This window comes from Cornus florida, unplaced genomic scaffold (genome assembly GCF_030987335.1).
Source record: "Cornus florida cultivar Cherokee Brave unplaced genomic scaffold, ASM3098733v1 CherokeeBrave_3.0.0_Hap2_Chr01, whole genome shotgun sequence".
Classification (NCBI taxonomy): domain Eukaryota; kingdom Viridiplantae; phylum Streptophyta; class Magnoliopsida; order Cornales; family Cornaceae; genus Cornus; species Cornus florida.
The window spans coordinates 20686046-20710616 of record NW_026775571.1 but is presented as its reverse complement, the minus strand read 5'-3'; the positions used below and the strand labels follow the sequence as shown (position 1 = coordinate 20710616).

Genomic DNA, 24571 nt, shown 5'->3' with positions numbered 1-24571 from the left:
TTTATAAATATGATATTCATACATTGTGCTTTACATATATTTGCATGAGATGCATTATTGTCCTCAAGTTGCATTATAGGTGACTTAAGTGTGTAAATGAGATTTACACGCAGGAGATTTGGGCTTATAGGTTTCTTGCACCTTGGCATTGTTCACAGTTAGTGATAAAAGTTGGTTATTTTTATCTGTAAGACTGTAACACACTTTACCTCTATTAGATATGATGCTTTGTCTCGACCATTAGGGTAGTTGACTCTAAGGCAGTGTGTTAGTGTGTTTGGGGTACACTGAACTGGATCACCATAAGATCACACCATACAAATTGCTGTTATTATTTTGGTGTGATTCTTATCTACTAAATACATTAATCTCTAAATCCTGAGAGGTTTAGTGGACTCAAGTTTCAGTATTGGTCACTTTGACTTACCAACATGTGAGATCTTTTAAGGTTAATACCATGGTATCTTGGGTGGCTAATGTTGGAGCTCTGGGAATACAAATGCTCAACATGGAATCCACACTCTTTATAAGAGTTAGAATATCCCCTTGATGCAATTTAATAAGTTTGATCACTGGAACCTGGCCAGGGAATTTTAGTAAAATGTTTACTAAATTATTTATTTAGAAAAATATTTATTTCGAAAATTCTTTTATAAAAGAAATTCAGTGATTATAAAGATTAAATTTGTTACTCGAGGAATATAAGAAGTAAACATGCCTTAGGTGGGACAATATTTATTTTCCTTGGGGCTACTTATGGATATTTGGTAGTGGAGGGACTTAGTTATAGTTATTTAGTATGAAAGAGCCTTGTTGTAATTTCTGAATCCTAAAGTGCAATTACAATATTATTATGGTGCTGATTGTAATTAATTAGATGAGATAAAGTTATAGAATAACTCTATCTCTATCTAATTAGATAGGATAGAGTTATGAGATAACTCTATCTCTATCTTAATGGAGCTAGGATAAGAATTCATTTTTGATCCTCATCTCTAACCCTATCTATATACACGATATATCTCTCAAGTTGATATTCGGTGATTCACATACAATCTCACAGAATACAGAATAACGAGAGTGAGAGATATAAGGTTTCTACAAACCTGTGTATTCCAGGGATATAGAGGTGAAGGTTAACTGGTGTTCATGGTCAAAAGGAAGACCAATTTATTCTCGTAGTGTTAACGATTAATCAATCGTCCAAAGGTACAAGTTTCCTTTATCATATTAATTGATTTGATGAAATATCATGCGGTTACGTTCTTGAATTTTTATAAACGCTTCCGTTGTGCCTTCAGCGCCTCCCTCACAGCCTCTTCTCTTCACCCTCTTCGCCTCTCCTAATCTCTCGCCTCTGTGAGTCTGTGACACTCTTCGCCTCTCTCAATCTCTCGCCTCCCAATCTCTCGTCTCTCAATCCAACACCTCTCAACCATCGTTCACTAGATTCGAAGCAACGGCGACCTCTATGTATCGAAGCAACGGTGACCTGTTCGACTGGATCTACCTCTTTTCTGGTGAGTTCACAAGATTTTTGAATGGATCTTCTTATTCTCCTCTTCTCTGAACATTTTTTACACGGATCTACATATTCTCTTCTTCTCTGAACATTTTTTACATGGATCTACTTAATTTTATGATTTATCTACATATTTTAATTTTTTAAGTCGATTTATTTAATTTTATGATTTTATCTACATATTTTAATTTTTGTTTTGTATAGAAGTTCTTGTAAGTTACCAAATATTTTACTTAATTTTTGTAATGATTTTATCTAATATATATATATTTGTTACTTTTAGATTTAAGTTACCAAATATGTGATAAAAATAGTTTTGAAAGATATTGATCATATTTCGTGGATAAAATAGATAAATAGTTTTGGTATTTTTTGTAATATGAAATACCAAAAATAAAATTTTAATTTTTGTTTTGTATACAACATTTTTTGTAATGATTTTATTTCAGTATTTTTTTTTTTATTTTTATGAATTTAGCAACAAAAATATAAAATAGAAACAGTTGATGTTGAAGAAAAGTTGGATAATCTTGAACAATACGACTCTGGTAAGTGTTAACAATTTGTTACATTTTATTCAATTTATAAATAAATATCATATTGTGGTTTGTTAATTAAATTATGTCATTTTGTAGATGTGACTACAGTTTCAGATTCAGATTGAGAGCTAGCCTTGCTTGCTGCCATTTTCAGACTTGATATGCTGCCATTTTCATACTTGTTTTGCTGCTAGTCAAGACTGTTGTTTGATGTTTTATTGTGCTATATTTTTTTTTTATGCTAATGAGCTACTGGGCTACTAATTAAGTATTTTGTTTTGTTCTATTTAGATAATTTATATTTGTAATAAGCGCCGACTATTGTATATTCAAGCGCCCTAAATTACATTAACAAAGTCCAGTTATTAATTATTTTATGTAGATTAACTCCATTTGCATGTTTTTATGCATTTTCAGGTTAAAGTGCAAAAAGGAAGCAAAAATGATGCCTTGTGGAATTTTGAACAAAATGGATGCCATTTCTGAATTTCTGGCAACAGTGATCCTGACTTTTGTCGCCATTTTCGACCTAGCAAACTCAAGAACTAGACTTCCATCATAGCATGAAAGATTTAGATCTCTGAATCAGCTTTCCAAATCTTCAAGTGGTTCATCATTCGGAGTTCGGAGCAGAGAGTTATGATCTTCGTAACAGAGGTGCGCAGAACTGCCTGGCTGCACTGAAGTACTGCCTTTCTCCCCATTTTCGACCAACCAGACTGGAGAATTGGGTCTTCATCAAAACATGAAGTTTTTAAAGCACTGAATCAGCTCTCCAAATCTTCAAACAGATCATCATTCGGAGTTCGGGGCACAAAGTTATAGCAGTTTTCCCAAAATAGGTCAGCGCTGAGCAAGAGGAGCATGTTGCACATTGCACTAAGTTAGAGTGCTCGAGATCACTTTGCGAGTGCTCGAAAATCAGGCAGATTGCACTCGGAAATGGATCAATTTCAGCCACTTGCACATTGGTTTCCTCAATGCCATCTTCCTTCTTTATGAAGTGGTTGGAGGTGTTCCTTGGAGGGGAGAGAGGGTGTTGTTGGAGAATAAAAAGCTACCCAAGGGCCACACATTATTTATCTTTGATCTTTAGCAAGATAGAGGAGAGAGAAGAGATCAAGGAGAAAGGTGTTCTTGAGTGCTACAGTAGGAGCTCGAAAATGGAGATGGAGTCTTCTTCTTCCTCTTCCATTTTTGTATCCATGGATAACTAAACCTCCATCTAGGGAGGTGATGAAACTCCTCCTTGTAAGCATGTCTAGTTTTTGATTTATTTTGGGGAATGAAATGTGTATTTGACTAGTTCCATAATCTAGAGCATGTTACATAATGTAATGGATGTTTTAATGTTTAAAAGATCATGTTGCATTAAATACTCTTGTCTTAGATGATTTAATCTCATGGTTGTATGGCTTGTAGTTTCATAGTGACAATGGAGCTAAGACTATGGAATGGTTTTAATGGCATGATTTTGAGTAGCTTGTTAATTCATTGCTTAAGAATTTCTTTTGATGAATTAACCTTGTGACTTGTTATCATGTGCTCTCATCAATTGGTTACTTGTTTGACAATCTCTAGCTTAGTGAGCATGTTGAGGATTGCACCATAGTTTAGGTAATTTAAGCATGTGGAGCTTTGATAGGTTGTTCTTACATTTTAATTAATTGAATTTCTTGAAGATGATATAGTAGTCATGAATTGCTATTCATCAAGGTCATTTCTACATTAATTCCCCAAATCAATCATATAATTAGCTTGTGTAGAGGTTTGGAGTGGATTCACTTCCCTAGACTTCCTTCTCTAAATCTTCTCTTTTAATCTCCTTCAATTTATTGTGTATGCATTCTGAATTTGTAGTTAAGTGACAACAAACACAACCTCTATGAACACCCCTTCATCATCTTAAGAATGACTCTAAACACTTAGGTTGCCTTAGACTAGCGCAGTCCCAGTGGTTCGACTTACCCGACCAATAGCCCTATTTTACAATGATTCGTGCTATTGCGAAGGTTGATGTATAGTTGATCAACCGATCAATTTGGTACTACAATATTATTTTCATTTCCGGATGATTTACAATTTTTTTTTTGTTATTAGGTAATTTAAGTTTGTGGTGGTATTTATATGTGCCAAATACATTTTAAAATTTTATTGCTGTTATATAAATCTATTGCTCTTATAATTGTTATTAGGTATATGGATTTACAAATCTAATATATTGCTATTAATAGGCCATAATAGAATGCTGATAATGGACCATAATTGAATGGGCTGTTTGAAAAGCCCAATCAGCCCAATCCGGGGAACCGATCCGATCTGATCCGTTAACTCACGGATCGGTTTGGTTTGGATTGAATGCCCCCACGGATCGGTTCGGCTTTAGTTTTAACCAATCTGTGGGAACCGGTTCGGCTTAGGATTTATCCCCAAACCGAACCGATCCGAACCGTGATCAGGCCTAATATTATTTCCCATTAGAAACCTAGGTTTCTTAATTCTTATTCACACAATTCCTCTTATCACTAAGTTCCTCTCAGTTTCTCAGAAGCTGGTCTTCACTCTTCAGTCTTCTAGAGAGCATTACGTTGCTAACTAAGAAATTGAAAGTGAAAGCCTAGTTCTCATCATGTTTACGAATCAATTATCTCAATTTTCCATTTCTATATTACTGATTTTTTTTTTTTTTCTTCTTTCATGGTATTTGAGTTCTCTCTTTCTCTCTCTCTCCAGCCTCTATTAATGAGATTTTTTTCTTCATCTTTCATTGGTACATAATTAAATTTTGATCTTATTCTTTTTACTATTGGTGGATTTCAATTTGCTTATGGAGTTTTACAGATGATAGATCTATTAATTAGTCCTTTATGTGGGTGTAGATGTTATATAATTCCAATCTATTATATATATATACATATAGATGTACAGTATATATATCCATGCATATCAAATAATTCTTATCTGCTTCACTCTCTCATTTCCGTGTGTCTATATATATAATAGAGGACTGTAAGGTAGGTGTAATGAATGGCCGCAGAATTTGTATCCAAAGCTGCAACCACATGAGCATTATTATATTACCTATATAATAATATTAAAGTAACAAATGAATTTAATTAGAAGGAAAGTTGCAATGATGAAGAACTGAAGATGAAGGGGAAAAAAAGAGCAAATCTATTTCAATAATAAATAAATTATGGTCTTAAACGGGGAGGAGCGGGTACCCGCGAGGGTAAAAATGTTAAACGGGGGCGGAGATGGGGTGGAAAGTCCTCCTATTTTTGTTGTTTTGGGTGGGGACAGGGCAGGGTTTTGAAACGGTTGCTGGAGCGGGGGAGAATACACCCGCCCAAACCCATCCCCGTTGCTATCCCTATTCATAAGACGGTAGTGTGGTCAAGATATCGCCCTAGGGTTTATTTCTCATACATATCAGTTTTAAGTGCTTTGGTGCATCTCCTATTCAAATCACATTAAGCGGAAATGTGAGTGTCCGATTAAAATAAAGGGCAATGCTACTTGGACTGAAATGTTATTTAACCGAATCTACATAGTTCCTTAAGTGTCAAATGGGCCCTCGATCAATTTTGATTATTGAACACATCAACTACAGTGGCTATTCTCATCGGTGAAGCTTTGGAAGAGGAATTGATCTCTAGTACTTGTTACTCCCGATTTGTGAGTTTTTCACCACCGCCAACGTATTATGTCCTCATTTATTTATTTATTACCAAAAGTTAATACAATTCACCTAAATTACTCTTCATTGTTAGGAACAGTATTTTATATTTTTGGTTTGGATCTTCTTCTCCTTCAAATCCCCTGTTTCAGGGGCGCGAATCACCTGCAGTGAGGCTCCCATGCAGTTTCCTACTGTAACTTTTAAGTGGTCCATATTTGGCCACATCATTCTTCAACTAACGGACACTAAGGCCCAGTTTGGCTAATTACAACACTATTTATAAGTAACGTTTCACCACCGTTTATAAGTAACATCACATAGTCTAAAAAGTAATGTCATATATAAACATAACTTAATTCAACATATCATTTATGTTATTATTTGAAATTAAAAGTGGTGATATTTCTTTTTACAATTGGTGATGTTACTATTTAGACTCTGTGATGTTACTTATAAATGGTGATAAAATGTAAAAATAGTCTAAAAAGTAACATCACCACCATTTATAAGTAACATCACAGAAATCTAAAAGTAATATCACATAGTCTAAAAAGTAATATCACCATGTTTTGAGGGTGAAAGATACTTATAAATGGTGGTGATATTACTTTTTAGACTATTTGATATTACTTTTAGACTTCTGTGACGTTACTTAAAAATAGTGGTGAAATGTTACTTATAAATAGTGGTGCAATTACCAAATACAGTGTTAGTGTCTATTAAGTGGAGTAAAACATGACCAAATCAAAACCATTTACTGCTCACTGTAAGAAACAACATAAAAATTGTACAGCAGGTGATTTGCGCCCCTGTTCCAGTAGCCTTTGATTTTGTTGACAATCAAGTTTACTCGCCAAAATGAGATAAGAATAGTTGCAGGTGATTTGACTGATAGAGCTTCATTAAAAGCATAAACTTTTAAAAGACAAAATTAACCTTTCATCATCCACTCTCACCTAACCGGTAAACCCATTTCAACACCATTTTCTTCACCTCCATTATCTCTTTGCACATACCTAACCTGCAAAACCATTTCGTCACCGTTTTCTTCAACCTCTCTCTCTTTAACACAACAATATATCACTATATATATATCAACAACATCTCCCCCCCCTCTCTCTCTCTTTCTTATCTTTTGTTTGCGAACCAAACAAACAAAGTAAAGCCAACTCAACAAGTTTCATCTCAAATGAATATAGGAAAAAGAAATTTTTTGGTAAAAGTAAAATACTCTCTCTAACAAACTCGTTGGATCACCGACAAAAACTAAACATTCAAAGGCAATTGCAGCAAAGGTGTGTGTTCATGGGCTTGAAGAGAACAATAGCCTTCTCTTTATTCACAGGCGCACAAGGTAATTCCTCACTGATTGGACATCTCACTTTCTCCATATTACTTGAAAGATGCTGCTCTTGGTCTTGGGGCGTTGATTGTTTAAAAGCCAAAGGTGTCTCTTTCTGCGTATATTTAAGGTTTGAAATACCTCAGTCAATTAGAACCTACAAAGAAAATTTTTCACTCTCCACTTAAAATTTTGACGAGCAAACTTGATTGTCACCAACATCAAAGGCCGCTGTAACAGGGTTAGAAGGATACGAAGACCCAAACTAAAAATAAAAAATACTATTTCCTAATAGTGAAGAGTAATTTAGGTGGATCGAACTAACTTTTGGAAAAAATATATAAATGAGGACAGAACAGATTCGTCATCATCGATGGCGAAAAACTTACAATTTGGCAGTAGCAGTGGCTGGAGACCAACTCCTTTTCTTCCAAAGCTTCATCGACAAGAATAGCCTGTGTAGTTGATGTGTTCAACAATTAGAATTGTGGGCCCCACTCATTTGACATGTAAGTAGCCACATAGATTCATTTAAATGAACAGGGTTAATATTTTGGTCCAAGTAGCAGCATTATTCATAAAATGTATATGTATATAAAATAAATAAATAACTAAAAAATGAAGAGGGAAAGTTCAATCTGGGACAAATCTATCTGAATGGACAAAGGTCTGCCCACCCTGAAGCAAATGCATCAAGATTGAGTGGCAAAGAGAGAATAATACAAAGTTTGACACAAGTGTCTGAGATCGCCACTCTCCCCACAACACGTGAAAATACTCAGCAAGGTGTCACGGACTTGAACCTTTCCAAGCTCCCGTGCGGCCTTAGACATTTTCAAGCCCCTTTGAAGCGCTAAGTCAGCCTACCCGAGTGTGCTAGCTTAGTGAAGACTAAGGCTAGACAAGTGTTTTGCTTACTTGGGTGTGTAGGAAGAGATTAGGCAAGTGAGCAAGAGAGTTTGGGAATGTATAGAACTTGTATTGCTTGAGAGGAGAAGATTACAACTTGGTTGCTTGGTGAGGAACAAATGAACTCCCACCTCCTATTTATAGGCCTTTGGCCCTTACAAGAACATTCTAGATGTATACAAATGTGTGGCCTAGATTGAGTGTCTAGAATCCTTCAAAGAAATATCTTCACAATTCTAAAACTATATAGAATGTACAAGACAAGTATAGAGAATTTTATACAACTCTAGACAAGTTTAGAAAAGGCTAGACAACTCCACACTAATCTAGAGAATTTCAAAAAGTTCCATACTTGTGTAGAGAAGTCTAGAAAGGTCCGGTCCATGCAGGCTCCATGTTATCATCTGCTGGGCATCTGTGTGGGGCCTGCGTGGCATAGCCTCTTGATTGCGGGGTGTGACATTCTCCCCCACCTAAGCTCTCGACGCCCTCATCGCGTCTTCTTGTTTGAACCATTGGATATGCTCCGCGAACTGCCAAAGTGTATCCTCATGCTCCTAGCTCGCCTCGCTATCTGGCAGGTTCTTCCATTTTACTAAGTACTCTGTATACTTGGGCACACCTCTTCTGCTCATCACACGATCAGCAAGGATGCAATCAACTTTCTTATTAAAGGATGTGACAACGGCCGTAGGTGCCCTATGCGATATGCCTCGAGTAAGGTCTTCCGTGTCTTCGTGATAAGGCTTGAGTATGCTGACATGGAAGACTGGATGTATCTTCAACTTGGGTGGAAACTCTACCATGTAGGAGACCTTGCCCACTCTCTTGACAATGGAGAATGGGCCCTCGTACTTCCTCACTAACCCCTTATGAAGGCTCCGTAGAGACTTGAATTGCTGGGGTAGTAGCTTAACCATCACCTGGTCTCCCACTATGTATTCCACCCGTCTTCGTTTGGTGTCGGCCCACTTTTTCATCTTCTTTGCCGCCTTGTCAAGGTACGCCCTAGCCAAGTCAAACTGCTCATGCCACCTCTTGGCAAACTTGTAAGCCACCGGACTTTTACCATTGCAAGTCGAAGCAATGGCGTTGGGTGTCATAGGCTGCCGTCTGGTAACAACCTCAAATGGACTGTGATTGGTGGCCTCACTCCGCTGCAAGTTGTAAGAAAACTGTGCCACTCCAAGGAGTTTGGCCTAATCTCACTGGTTGGCACTCACATAGTGCCTTAAATAAAGCTCTAGGAGAGCGTTGATGCTCTCCGTCTGCCCATCTGATTAGGGGTGGAAACTCTTAGAGAAGTTGAGATCCGTCCCCATCTTCTTGAAGAGCCCCGTCCAAAATCTACCCGTAAAGTGTGGGTCTCTGTCACTGACAATGTTTTGCGGAACTCCCCAAAGCTTAACCACATGGTCAACAAACAACTCCGCTGTAATGACCCGGATTTTTCGGATAAATTTTTTCCGTTGTCTTTTCCCTTTTGAGTTTGGTTTCTTATCGATTAGTGTCGTCTCTAGTGCTCTGGAGTGATTTTCGAGACTCTTTTTTGTGGATTGACAACTTCCTTTGAGGACCGAGTCATTCCCACATTTTTCGTTTTTTGACACTATTCACTTTTTGTCTTTTTCCCTATTCCGTCTTTTTCTCATTTGTCACTTTGTTTGAGTAACCACACTTCTTGTGTTCGGAGTTGGTTTCTGACTTTACGTATCTTCATTCCCAATGATTTCTATGAGATACGTATCTTTACTTTCGTGAGAAAGTACTCTGGTTGCTCCCGGTGTCCATAGGGGCATAAATGCAAAGTTCTTTGGAAACTTTTTCTTTTCTTGGGGTGTTTTTCATAAATATCTTTTGAAGATATTTTATTTCAGGGGTATCTAAGAAAATATCTTTTGGAAGATATTTTCATTCTGGAGCAGTTTCGTAGTTTTCACTTTTTGGAGGGGTCATTGTGCAATTAATGAAAGTTATTGCTCAATGCCTTGTTTTGAGCCTGGATCCTCGTATGAGATTCATTTTCACATTTCATTGAGTCGTGGACTCTTAGAATTTCCTCCTGGATGATGTTTTCTAGTTTCAAGGTTTCTAGCCCCGATTTGCGCCAAACTTGTTTTGGGCATAGCTCTCTGCTCGGGACTCGGTTTTTGACGCCGTTTCTTCCGTTGTTCATATTTTCTCATTTGGAATCTTTTTTGTTCACAGTGTTTTGCCGTTTGAGTGCGTCTGCTCAGATTTCACTTTTCCGGACCCGGCGGGGCCCGTTCGGGATACTTTTTGAGTTTTTCTATAAATAGGGGGCCTTTAAGTGAAAAATCAGATTTTTGCTCTCTCTCTCCTCTCTCTTGGTCGGACTAGAGGCAGCCATGGCTGCCATCTTCTCTCTCTTATTTTGAGCTTCGTCCCTTTAATGAAATACCTTAATGCCTTAGTGTTTATTGTTCCCCTCGGCGAGGCCTTCGATTCCAACCGATTGGAATCTCATTTTGGCCATTTCTTGAGTTCGGGTTTGAAGTCAAGTTGTGTTTTTGATGGGGCTTCCTTGGGATTCATGTTTGTGGTGTTGTTCCCAACAAAACCTAGGAGTTTCGTCGGATTCGGAGCCGATTTATTTTGGTAGGGATTTGAGATTTTATCTCAAATGGAGCTAGTGAATGTTTTAGGCTTTTGTGTGTGTTGTATTGAGTGTTTAGCATGATTATACAACTTATATATGTGCCTTGTATTAAATCTAGAAAGTTAGTAATTTTTAATTCTTTGTATAAGATTTAAAATTCATGATGATATATAACTTTAATTTGAATTGTGGCATGGTAGAAAATCTTATTTTAACATGTTGGTTAACATATATTAAATTTGAATTAATTAAATAAGAATTGCTCTTTTTAATTAATATTTATCTTTTGTGAAAGATTAAAGTTCATGGCCGTACCTTGCATGAAATTGAATTATATTATGCTTCTAAATTAAGTTTTGGCATGTTTGTTAACATACTTTAATTTGAGAGTATTTTGTTGAGTTTGAAAATTTAGAGACTTTAATTAAGAGAATTGATTAAAATCTAATTTTGTGGTTTCATGGGCCTAATTAAGCTTTTGTGGGAATATATGTAATGATCATGATATATCTATTAGCATATATTAAATTGGGGCCAATTGGAAATGATTTGAAATCTAGAGAGTTTAATTATTTTGATGTAATTAGATTCTATCTTGTTTATCCATGGATTTAATCATGTTTTAGAAGGTGCTTCTATTTTAAGATCATGGATTTAGACTTGTGAAGTATTCACTTGATTGTGTTATATGCATTGAAGGGCATTGTTGTTAAATTTATATTCATGAGAGTATGTTTCTATATGAATATATTGTTGGCTTGTGATTTCGTAGCATTATGGATATGAAATGCTTATTATGCACAATTGAGAGTTATATTGCTAACTTGTTACTATGTAGTAGTAATATGTATAAGTTATGAACTTATTTGGCTTACTTTGGAATCTTGGAACATTGTTGAGTTGAGATGGCTAGGGTTTGGCTCTAGTACGGGAACGTGAGTCCTCTAAGTCATTGAGATAGTGCACACTTAGGGTGGAATTCCCTGTGGGTTAGTGCCCGGAATAACCATTGAGGTCTTGGCAGAATTCCGAGCTTGATATCCAAGTCTTCCACTATTTGTTTTCGCATTCAATTCCAAGTTGACAATCATGTTTACCTTGTTGACTTGTGGTCTTGGCTATTGGCGATTTTGATGTTGTTAAGTACATCCATACTAAATTGATATATTTAGTTGATTTCACACTTTTAAATTTCTAGTTGATAACCTAGAGAATCTATGTCTTGATGTGTGGTATTAGATATTCTAATTATGCTAAATTGCTATATTTAGTTGATGTTGCATTTTAGACTTCAAGTTGATAACCTTGAGAATCTATATGTTGTTTCTTTGTGTAAGCATGCTCCTATGTTGTTACTTTGTGTAAGCATGCTCCTATGTTGTTGCTTTGTGTAAGCATGACCTTATGTTGCTAAAATTGCATGAATGAGGTGATTGATGCTAGAAATGATCTTAGATAGTTAGGATGCTCCTTGAGTCTCACCTTTGACATAAACGTTAGGTGGAATGAACCACAATAATTAAATCATGCAAACTTGTAAAACGTAGGTCGATGCATGCTCATTTCCTACGAGTAGCTTTATGTTACTCACCCCCACGATACTGGGGCATATTTTAGGTACAAGAATTAAAGTTGAGACTTCCATTATGTTTGGATGACTTGTGGACTTGAAGACTTCCATTTTTGTAAAGGTTGGCTCGAATGCCAATTGTAGTCTTAATTGTCAAATGTGTATATTTGATTCGAAACTTGTAATGTGTGCCTAAGCACATTTTTGATTCTCATTTTATGTATATGACATGAGTCCAAGGGCCAAACTTCTTTTAGAATCACATTTATGTCATGGATGTTGATTTTTGCCCTTAATGAGATTATATGAAATTCATGCGTTTTAGTATGCTATTTTGCACCGGAGCGTGTATTGCGAATAAAATTCGTTATCTAGAATTCATTTAACATGTATGAGGTGTGGCCAAAGGCCAAATGGTATTTTGAAGTCATTTCATAGTTTTGAATTCCAAGTTTTCATTCCAAATTACATTTTTGGCATTTTGGCCTTTGGGGGGGGAGGGGGGTCATATTTTGCATCGGCCATATTTTTGGGCCATGGACCATTGTAGCACATCTTCCTAGGTAAGTTACGTTTGCGTGCATGGTCGTTTCCGGGCAAAGCTTCTTCTTTGGTGCAATGAGCCTCCTACGGACTCATTTTATACTTTTATTGCATAATTTGACCTAAGGGTATTTTGGGAATTTCCTTTGGGAAATAAATTCCGTTCTTTATATGGTCACTTAGAAAATGTGATTTTAGGGGCGGGTTTCTTCTTCATGTTTTTCCAGAAAATATCGTCTTGGTATCGAAAATCGATCCTGAAGTTCAGCTTTTGTTTTTCCATTTAGCAGCTTTTTAGACCCTCTAGACCAGTTTTCTTGGGAGGGCATTTTAGGCATTTCACAGTGCGTAATTTTCAATTTTTCTCAAGCGTCACGTAGAAAACTCGATTTTGAGGGGGGTTTCTTCTTCTGTTTTTTCAGAAAATGTCATCTAGGCCCTCAAATTTCTATTTTTTCCGGAAGAACCCCTGCTGCCAGGTTTTTGGGCTGTCCATTATGCCTCCTTCACAAGTAAACGGTTAGAAGGGGCTTCGTAACTGGTTACATATGCATGGGCAGTGTTTTGGTCAAAATTTTTGGTCTCCTAACCGGTTAGGAAGGCTTGGTAACCGGTTAGATGTTCTTGGTTGTCACCTTTTTGACCGTTTTGCCCCTTCTTCTTCCGTTAGCCATATCTTCTTTATCCGGACTCCGAATAAAGTGATTCTTGAGTCTAAATTCATTAATTTTTTGTTGTCTTTCCAATGGTGTGCTCAGTGACACCCACTTTTAAGCTAAAAATGATGATTTTTCCCCTAGGTGCATTCTTGTCCGTTTTTGAAATGTTGCTTCCGCATTTGTTTCCTTTGGGTTTCGTGACCTCATTGAGTGTCACATTGGTGTCTTAGAGATGTGTGGTATCTTTAGAGACCGTTGTTTTTTCTTTTGCTTCTGCATTTCAGATCCGTTATCAGGTCATTTTTCGGTTCATCACTGACGCACCGGGTTGAAAAACTTGGGCCGTCACATCCGCTGCCCTCTCTGTTGTGCAGTCTGTTGATGCGGGTATGAAGGTGGCATACTTGCTAAACCGATCTACCACCACTATAACGCTCCCGCACCCCTCTGACTTGGGCAAGCAAGTGATGAAATCCATAGAGACGCTCTCCCATGGTCTCTCTGGAATAGGCAGTGGCTCTAGTAGGCCTGCAGGATGCTGTTGCTCAATCTTGTCTTGTTGGCACATAAGACAAGTCCTCACATATGTCTCCACGTCATCACTCATCCGAGGCGCCGCATACCTGGGATAAGACAAGAATCTTCTAGGAGTGCTAGTGTGCGCCGCATACCTGGGTGACCAGCCCATTTGGTGTCATGGCACTCCCATATTAGCTCCTTTCGCAAGTTGCCCCACCTGGGCACAATAGTCGATCCCCTGTAGTGAGAAGTAAATCATCCCTTAGCCAAAAGCGCCAAGTCTTCCCTTCCTTAGATAGCTGAATAAGGCTTTTGGCTAAAGGGTCATGCTGTAACCCCTCTTTGATCAGCTTTACAAGAGAGTACTGGGGCCGACTGATAGCCGACTAAGCGCATCTGCCACAACATTAGCCTTGCCCGGCTTGTATTCAAAATGATAAGTGAACTCCATTAGGTAGTCCTGCCATCGAGCTTGCTTGGGGCTAAACTTCTTCTGTGTTTGGAAGTAGCTGGTGGCAACATTATCCATCTTGATCACAAATATGTGCCCCGAGTAAGTAGTGCCTCGAAGTACGTAGGCAATAGATGACCGCCGTCATTTCTTTCTCCTGCACCATATAGTGCCGCTCGGTGTCATTAAGCTTGTGGCTCTCATAAGCTATGGAGTGTTCTTCCTGCATCAACACGCCCCCAATAGCGAAGTCTGATGCATCTGTGTTCACCTCATATGGCTTGGAGTGGTCGGGCAAGCTAAGTACCGGCTCCTCTATAACTGCCCTCTTCAAGTCATTAAATGTCCCCTGGCATGACTCTGTCCAACTCCAAGCACGTGCCTTCTTGAGAAGGTGTGTCAATGGGGCTGCTCTCGCCGAGTAACCCTTAATAAAGCGGCGGTAGTAGTTGACAAGCCCAAGAAATGAGCGTAGCTCTGTCACTTTAGTGGGCGGCTCCCACTCTTGAATGGCCCTCACCTTTGCCTCATCTATCATCAGCTGGCCATCCTGTATCTTATGCCCTAGGAACAACACCTTCTCTTGGGCAAAGGAGCATTTCTCTGTCTTCACATATAGGTCGTTCTCCCATAGGACTTGGAAGACCGCCCTCAAGTGCTGCACGTGCTCCTCTAGAGTGGTGCTATACATAACAATATTATCTAAGTACACCACCACAAAGCGATCCAAGTAGGGATGGAAGAGCTTGTTCATCAAAGTACAGAAAGTAGCAGGTGCATTGGTGAGGCCAAATGGCATAACAAGAAACTCATAAGAGCCATACCTCGTCACACATGTAGTCTTAGGCTCATCCCCATCCGCTATCCGCACCTGATAGTACCCCGAGCGCAAGTCTAGCTTAGTGAAGTAGCGTGCTCCACCAAGTTGATAAAAAAGATCGGCAATGAGAGGAATGGGTACTTGTTTTTGATAGTCACCTTGTTAAGTGCCCGGTAGTCGACGCACATGCGCAATGACCCGTCCTTCTTCCTCTGGAACAACACCGGTGCGCTGTATGGGGGCTTCAAGGGTTGAATGTAGCTCGCATCTAACAGCTCCTTGAGTTGCTTCCGCAACTCCTCCAACTTTGGGGGTACCATTCGGTAGGGCACCAAAGCAAGGGGTTTAGAACCCGGTTCCAGCTCAATCTTATGATCCACCTCCCTCCTAGGTGGAAGTTTCTTGGGCAGCTCCTTGGGCATCACGTCCGTGTACTCGTCTAGCATGGCTCGTATCTCCTTAGGCACCTCTTCTTATGGGGAAGGGACTAGCTCATCATCGGGTGTCTCCAGTAACGTAGCAAGGTAGCTAGTCTGTCCCTTCTTGAACTGCATAGCTGACAAAGCTTGGGCTTCCAACTTGGTGCCTCTCTCCACCGGCACCATGCATGCTGTGTTTCCTTCCATAATACACATAGTGTTAGCGAAAGGAATGGGGAAGGCTCTCATCTTGTCTAAGAACTCCAACCCAAGGACTAGTTTGAAGTCATCCATGGGTACCACCGATAGGTCTATGTGGCCACCCCACTCGCCAATGCATGCTCTGACGCCGTGTGCCATGCCATGTATAGCCTTTGCCGCCGAGTTAACTCCCTTCATGGAGCCCCCTTCTTTGCCATACTTGAGGCCCAACCTCTTGGCCTCATCAAGGCTCACAAAGTTGTGGGATGCACCTGTGTCCAACAAAGTACGTGCGGGTGTCCCATTGATTCTCGCCTCCAGGAACATTAGCCCCTTAGCCGCCGCCTTAGGGACTTCAGCTTTAGCCTTGATGGCATTAAGGATTTGCAGTGAACCCATCTGCGCCTCCTCGTGTTGTTGCTCTTCGTAGCAGCTCGTCATGGTATTGAGGGTCTTCCGCTTTGGGCAATCTCTTACCCAATGTGGTCCAACACATATGAAGCAAGAACCCTTAGGCTTGGGTGCTCCTTCCTTGTTGTCCCTTCCCTCTTTGCCTCCATGGCCACCACCTGGCTTACGGGACCAATCCTTGTGGGGTGCAGCACCCTTGTCTCCCCCACCTTTGCCGGCATACCTCCCCTTGTCCTTGTCTTTGTCTTTTGACTTGGACAAGGGTTCCTTCTTGGAGCTGAAATCAATAAAGGACTCCGTTTATGTAATAGCCATGGCAAGGTCTTGCACATTACGCCGCCTCAACTCCGTCTTGGCCCACAACTGCAAACCATCCATAAAGAAGAAAAGAGAGTCCTTGTCGGATAGATCCGGGATCTCAAGAGTCAAGTTAGTGAATTCTTTCACATAGTCCCGAATCGACCCAACTTGTTTTAGCCTTCTGAGTCTGCCCCTGGCTTCATCCTCGGCATTCTCAGAATAGAAATGATTCTTAATTTCTTTTGTGAAATCAGCCCAAGTATCAATAGAGACCGTACCTTTGCCCATATCGCCATACTTCTTCCTCCACCATAGCATGGCATGGTCTGTGAGGTAGTGAGTCGCCGTGTGTATCTTGATGGTCTCATCCGTCATGCCCGTAGCCTCAAAGTATTGCTCCATACTGAATAGGAAGTTCTTCAACTCCCTCGCTACCCGGTTCCCACTGTAACACTTAGGCTTGGGAATATCAACCCGGGGTGCTACTACCCCCGTAGTAGCTGTGCCAGACGCCACCGCCCATTTGCACAATGCCCAATCCGCTCGCATTTCCTCCATTTACTCGCGGAAAGTGCCAAGCTCTCGATCAACATAGCCACGTAGGGTGGCAAACTCGCCCAACATAACTTCTCGAAGTGCTTGGAGCTCTTGCCGAAGGTCACCACTTAGGGCATTGAGTGACTCTTTGATAACATTTTGGACCTCAGCGTCCTCCGACTCCAACCCATCCATGCGCTGGTGGGCATCCTCAAGCTGCTCCAACACGTTGGCTATGGACCCTTCCATGTTTGCCACACGTGCCTCTAAGCCCACCATGATTTCCTTCGACCTAGCCCTCGTCCTCACTCCGACTGGAGGGAGAGTTGTTTCCCTTCCACATTGATCCTCCTCTTGGGTGCCAGTCACGTCTGATAGCTCCACCATAACTTCCTCCACATAAGGTGTGACGTCTCACGACCTTAGCTCTAATACCAACTGTCACGGACTTGAACCTTTCCAAGCTCCCATGCGGCCTTAGACACTTTCAAGCTCCCTTGAAGCGCTAAGTCAGCCTACCCGAGTGTGCTAGCTTAGTGAAGACTAGGGCTAGACAAGTGTTTTGCTACTTGGGTGTGTAGGAAGAGATTAGGCAAGTGAGCAAGAGAGTTTGGGAATGTATAGAACTTGTATTGCTTGAGAGGAGAAGATTACAACTTGGTTGCTTGGTGAGGAGCAAATGAACTCCCACCTCCTATTTAAAGGCCTTTGGTCCTTACAAGAACATTCTAGATGTATACAAATGTGTGGCCTAGATTGAGTATCTAGAATCCTCCAAAGAAATATCTAGACAATTCTAGAACTATATAGAATGTACAAGACAAGTCTAGAGAATTCTATACAACTCTAGACAAGTCTAGAAAAGGCTAGACAATTCCACACTAATCTAGAGAATTCTGGAAAGTTCCATACTTGTGTAGAGAAGTCTAGAAAGCTCCGGTCCATGCAGACTCTATGTCATCGTCTGCTGGGCGTCTGTGTGGCGCCTGCGTGGTGTAACCTCTTGATTGCGGGGAGTGACAAAAGGCTCAATTTATTTTCAACGTACTTGGTCTTATTTTTAAACCAAAAAATTTAGCTACTCGTAACCTAAGTTATATAAAGTAAGAGCAGGAATGAATTCGAGAGCGGGAGCATGAAAGCGACAGAATTAAGTTATAAATAGTGAGAATTTGAGCTAGCGGGCGGAGCGTGAGAACGAGAGCTTGCTTGGAGCGTGAAAGCGACAGCTGTTGAGAATGATTGTGTGACTTAACTCGTAACTCAAAATCAAAACTAACTTTACTGTCAAGTATTTACAATCCTGAATTTTTTAACATAACACCAAAAGCCCAAGATACATGTCTTCAAACAGGGAGCCGCATTAATCTCCAAGTATGCTACTCCGGTACTTGCACAACCCAGATTCTATTAACAAACGTAACGATTAGCACAAAATATGTAGTAGTTCCACCTGAATGCCATGTGCCCATACTTTATTCCTAGAGTCAACCTCACTCCCGCGCTGTGACCTGCTCACCACTGTTAGGACCCGAAAAGTTGTAGAAAAAGGGTGAGCTCAAAAAGCCCGGTAGGTTTTTGGGTTTTATATAAAACGGATAATTTTTCTTTTTCATGAATACATGCTATCTAGAAGTAGAAAGTGGTTGAATACCCCCGAAATCTGTTTAACATTCTTCCAAAAATGATAATGATATCTTGGATCTTATGATGCGATTCTTAAAGTCTCCCAAATATACATATGTGGCTAGACTATATAATCAGACTTGGTAACTAAACCGAACACCAAACAAACAAGTCATATTATTTACGTACAGCAATGGACACATAAAGCGTCACTACTTACACACATTCCTTCAACACATTACTTACAAACAAGTCATATTGGTTAGACCCTTCACTGATACAAACTTCTTCCCTCCTGCGGTTCCTCTTTCGTTTCACTTGTAGAAGTCGTTAGTTCATGTGAACATCCTTTCCTTGCTTCCCTAAAATTTCTAAAACTTGGGATGGTGTGGGTTTTGGTGCATTTGGCCCACAAAATTGGGGCCAATGCCAAATAGCCGGTAATTGGGAGATTATAGTATAGATATTTATATAGTCCTTCCTAAATTGATCTTAATCTATTTGATGTGATCATTGATTCATTACTCATGGTACAAGGCCAAGAAGACACAAGAAGGTTACAAAGACACCTTCGACCTAGGAAACGAAGTACAAACCAAGAAGCGTATCGGCTATTCGGCATCGGCCCCCATATTATGGGCCAAATGCACCGAAACCCGAACCATCCCAAGTTTTGGAATTTTAGGGAAGCAAGGAAAGGATGTTCCAGTTACCAAACAGAAGCTAAAGACTTCTGCAAGTGAACTGAAAGAGGAACCGGAGGAAGATCTGGAGGAGGAACTGCAAGAGGAAGAAGTTTGTAGCAGCCAAGGGTCTAACTAATATGACTTGTTTGTAAGTAATGCGTGGAAGTAGTCACGCTGTATATGTCCAATGCTATAAGTAAATAATATGACTTGTTTGTTTGGTGTTCGGTATAGTTACTGAGACATATTGTATAGTCTAGCCACATATATTATGTATAGAAGAAGAAAAAAAATCAATGTACATTTGAAACCATTCAAGATATGCAACACAACTAATCCAAAGTTTTTCTATTTTTATTTATTTATTTATTTATTTTTTTTCTCTCTAAAAAAATAAAGGAATTATAAACTTAATAGAGGATCAAGTAAATCAATGTGCATGAATACCATTAAAAGGTAATATTTTTTTCCTTACCAAAAAAAGAGGAGGGGGGTTAAGTCAATGCACATGAATCCTTTTTGTTATGCATATGAATTAACTGAATCAAATGTCATCAAGAAAATAAAAATCATCGTGTAGATTTTAATCATATAACATATTATCATAAAAAATCAAAATCAAACATTTACACACACACATATATAGCACTAGTGCGTGTGTGTATATATATGTTGATACGTGTCCAAAATGGATACTTCGACCTTTTAAACGTGCGCATACTTCCTAGTAGGTATATATGACAAGTATGCTCGAATGAAACCTAAGAAGCATGCTTATTGACTCAAGACATGGATAGACACATTCACACAAATCTCAAAAAAGTAAGACACAACTACGACACATCAATAAAGTCTATCCTTTCATATAAAAATTAATATTGTACACGACATAAATATTTTTATGATGGCATATAACAATGATCACATTTGTGACATGTATGCATGTGTTTATATATGTATGCATATGGGTGTATGTTTATGCATAATTTGGTGACTTATTCCCTATTCTAATGCCCGCTCCTTCAATAAATATTCCTTCTTATTTCTTAAATATGGTCAAATTTTATATAAAACTTTAATTTGATTTTTCTGAAGACTACACTTTTTTTCCATGATAAGAGGAACTCTTATTTACCGGTAAAGATTCATTGTTCACACATTAGCGTATGTTTGGGAAGTGTTGGCCTTCCGAAAATTAAAAACTTCATTCTTAAAATTTGAACTTTTCTAAGATCTGTCAGACATATGTCTGGGAATGTCCAAGTGTTGGTGTCCGACAATTGTTGTCTGGTATGGCTCCTTCTTAAATGTGTTTTTGCTTCTTAGGATGAAAGAGATGCGACTTGCAATGTAATATACATACCAACAATCAAACTGAGAAACAAGTAATAATGATATCTGTTCAACAATAATATTTTTACCAAAAAGTTAACATTAGGCAACATCTGAAGCACCTCTCACAAGCTTTTATACCTGAGTCTGTACATCATCTCCTGTTACAATATTCCCAACCGTGCGAAGTGCAGGAAAGAGGACTGTAGGAGACGGATGACTGAAACAACAATTATAAACTTTGTACTTTCACAAGTAAACGGAATATGGGGCTCAAACAACGGAATATCTGAAATGCTACTTACAGGAGGAGTTCAACAAGTCATCGACAAACTCCAGCCTGAATCACAGCTTGAATTTTGTCATTTGTACCATCAGAGAGGTATGAGAGAGCCCAGCAGGCATCTGTCAACACCTCTTCATCATTGGAATGAACTAGTCGCTCAAGGGCTTGAAGTGCTGGCCTCTTCTGCCAAAAGAAATTCGAAGATTTTCAAACAGTAACGAGTAAGAAATCATGAGTGCATGCCAAAAGCACGTAGATGAAGAAAAGAACTTGCTCAAACGGAGGCTGTGGCTTGCCTCTGAAAAAGTTTGATAGCGTCCATGTAGCATTTCTCAGCATTGAAAGCTTGGCATTCTCATTCAACTGTGCCGGCAAAGGAATCAAAGCTCCATGGCCCAGAACAAGATCAAGGCACCTAGGGGAGTCATCAGCAACATTACCCAATGCCCACAAAGCCTGCAGTTTCAAGAAGTATTCAACATAAATACCATGAAATCATTTTCATAGTCACAGATGATACACAGGCTTCAACATTTTGAAATGGGTCAATAAACTAGGCTTTCACCTGCTCACGAACATCATCACTTGGAGAACCCAGAAGCTTCACAAAAATAGGGACTGTCCCATGATCAATTACCCACCTTGGTATTCTCCGAGGTACCAGAAGCAATGTTGGTAAGTGCCCATGCAGCCTCAAAGTGTAAGAAACTCCAGATATTACAAATAAAAATTCAGCAGTTATTAAAACAATGCACCCAAATAACAAACAGACTAAAATGCCACAAAGTCCAACTTCAGACCTGAAGCTGTGGGAAATCCTCCCTCATAAGAAACTCCATGAATCGGGGAACAACACCAGATTGTATAACTTCCTCGATTGGGGGACTACGTTCTGGTGATTTATATACAGCAAATATAATTATAGTTACTCCGAAAGTAAGAAACACAAAACAGCAGTTACAAAGACATGCAAAATCATGATCATACCTATAGAAAGCAATTTACGAAATTGAGTAGTTGCCTCCAGCTGCAAATTGCCATTATCTGACCAAACCCCAATAACCATGGAAGGAACACTTTCTAATTGCAACCAAATCAAGAGCTATCAAAACTACAATTAAATTGAAAACCAAAGCATACTATCCATAAGGGAGCCATGAAAAAGATAGAGAGCCAAAAATCCCTAATCCGTCCAACAAAAATCACTGCAGTTACAATGAACATTAAAAAATATTGAAGCTCTAATCACCAATCTTCAAATCCTAACCTTAAACCATGATCAAAAGGAAGTGAAGTCCTAAAACTTTAAACCCATATATCTTGAAAACAAGCAATCAACCAAATAATCATTCCATCTCACAATGCATACAATTACACATACATATACATATGTATATATAGAGAGGATAAAGACCTTTTCCATGGTAGACGCTTGAATGTTGGGAGAAAACTGCTGGGATTGGAGGCCTTCGCGACGCTTCTTGAGCAAGCTCTCTTCACGTTTGCTCTTTCTGATCTCAAACATGTTGTTCTCTCTCCGTCTCCGACCTTCCTACGCATCGACGGCGACCTTGTATCGGTTCCTGTGAACCTCGGTTCCCGCGTTCGGTCTCAACGACATGGCTATCACTCTAATGATCTAATCAAACCGTCACAGTAGCACTGCACACAAAAATAAATATACACACGCAACATATATTTATGTAAGACATAAATTGAATACACAAAACCCCTAGCAATATGAATGATACTGTAAGAACACGAACCAATAGAGCAGAGAGAGAGAGAGATAGAGAGAGAGGAGAGTTGGATTTTAGGAAGAAAACTGTGAAAGGGGTTTGAGCTTTTGAATTATTGGAAGATTCTTTATTATAATGAGTACCGTTTTTTAAATGAGCCTTTCGTTTTGGTGTTATTTTCATTTGGAAACTTCTCACCCAGTAAACACATGCCCAATCACACCACCTCATTTTCTATTATAAAGGTAAATGTGATATTATATTTATTTAGCATTCTGACCACTCACACTTAGCGAACTAGTTAAATATAGATTCCGGATTAAAAAAATAGATTCACAATAATGAATTAGTTAAATACAGACTTTCAAATTACGAAAATGGACCCACAAATGTCAAGATATGGGGGCATACTATGGATGAGCTGGCTAATAAGTCTAGTCTCATACTTCATGTCAAGTCACCGATTCATATGTGTATGACATGTCATTGAAAGACTACGGCGCATAGTTTGTTTTATGTTTTGGATAGGATATAAATTTTTATATATATATATATATATATATATATATATATATATATTTGGATATGTGCTTTAGGTCTCAAGATTAGTGGTTTGGGAATGTGTATTTTCTTGGGGATGCATAACTGGATATAATAGATTGTTATGTGCCTTGGTAGATGATGGTACTCATGTCTACCTTGTGTGCATTTTGCATGTTGCCTACTATCCGGTTGAATCCGCCCTATAGTCCAGTGAGACTCCTTTAGTGTGTGTGTGTGTGTATGTATATATATATATATATATATATATATATATATATATATACGGACTATGTAGCTATTGTATGAGTTAACTAGGATGTATTCGTGTATCGGGTCTCTATTTGGGATGTAGTAGAAATGACTTGTTCGTGGGCTTAACCCACTATAATTTTTCAGGTGTTCGTCAGTGTCAAGCTTCGTGATTGTTCGTGCAGAGCAGAGACTAGTCTTCATCACTCTTCCAATTATCTACGTAGGATTTTACTTTATGTTTTAGCATTTGGTTTAGACATTTATTCATGTTATTTATTTTCAGTTAGGAGTTATTAGGGGTTAATGATAAGCGCCGAATATTTCATATTCAAGTGCCCTAAATTGCATATCTTAGTCAATTTTTTTATTTTTTATTTATTGATGTTATATGCCTTATATGTGTTTTTGTGTTTTTCTTATTTTCAGGTGCTTAGCCTCAAAATGCAATAAAATACAATAAAGACCATTAATTTTGGGCCATAAAAATAGCGCTTTCATGGGAAGGCTCCAAATTCCATTCCGATGGTCATTTTGGGTGTCTAGGGCCTTATGGAGCTTAAGTTTGTAATACACATTTTTTGAGATCATCCCGGCCTCCGTTTGGCAATTATGAAATTCCAGCCTCTAGCCATTTTGGCACCCAGACGCGAGTTCTTGCGTCTCGACACGGGGTGCCATGGCTTTGTCTCGTGCACGCACATGTCAGCAACTCTGCACACCTTCGGTAAAAGGCCATAACTCTCTGCTCCAAACTCCAAATGACGAATCGTTTGATTCTGCGGAAAGAGAACTCATAGCTCTATATGTGGTATATTTTAATAGAAGTCTAATTCCCACGTTTTAGATGTCAAAAATGGAGAGCAAGAGAACACCAATATGCTGCCAGGCTGGCAGAACTCAGCTTTGTACCCATCTGGTATTTTGATCATATCTCTCTGGTTACAAGTCCAATTACTAAATGGTTAGATGACTTGGAAAGTTGATTTATAACCCTAAATATTTTATGTTTTAATGAAAATCAAATTTTTACATTTGAGGGGTCAAAACTGGAGCCCAATGTGAT

The 24571-nt window shown here is 39.0% G+C and overlaps 1 pseudogene; it reads right to left on the bottom strand.

The window, feature by feature from the left end:
• The window catches only part of LOC132313433 (importin subunit alpha-2-like), a 30785-nt pseudogene extending 8190 nt beyond the window's left edge, over positions 1-22595 (bottom strand).
• Positions 22596-24571: the final 1976 nt, after the last annotated feature.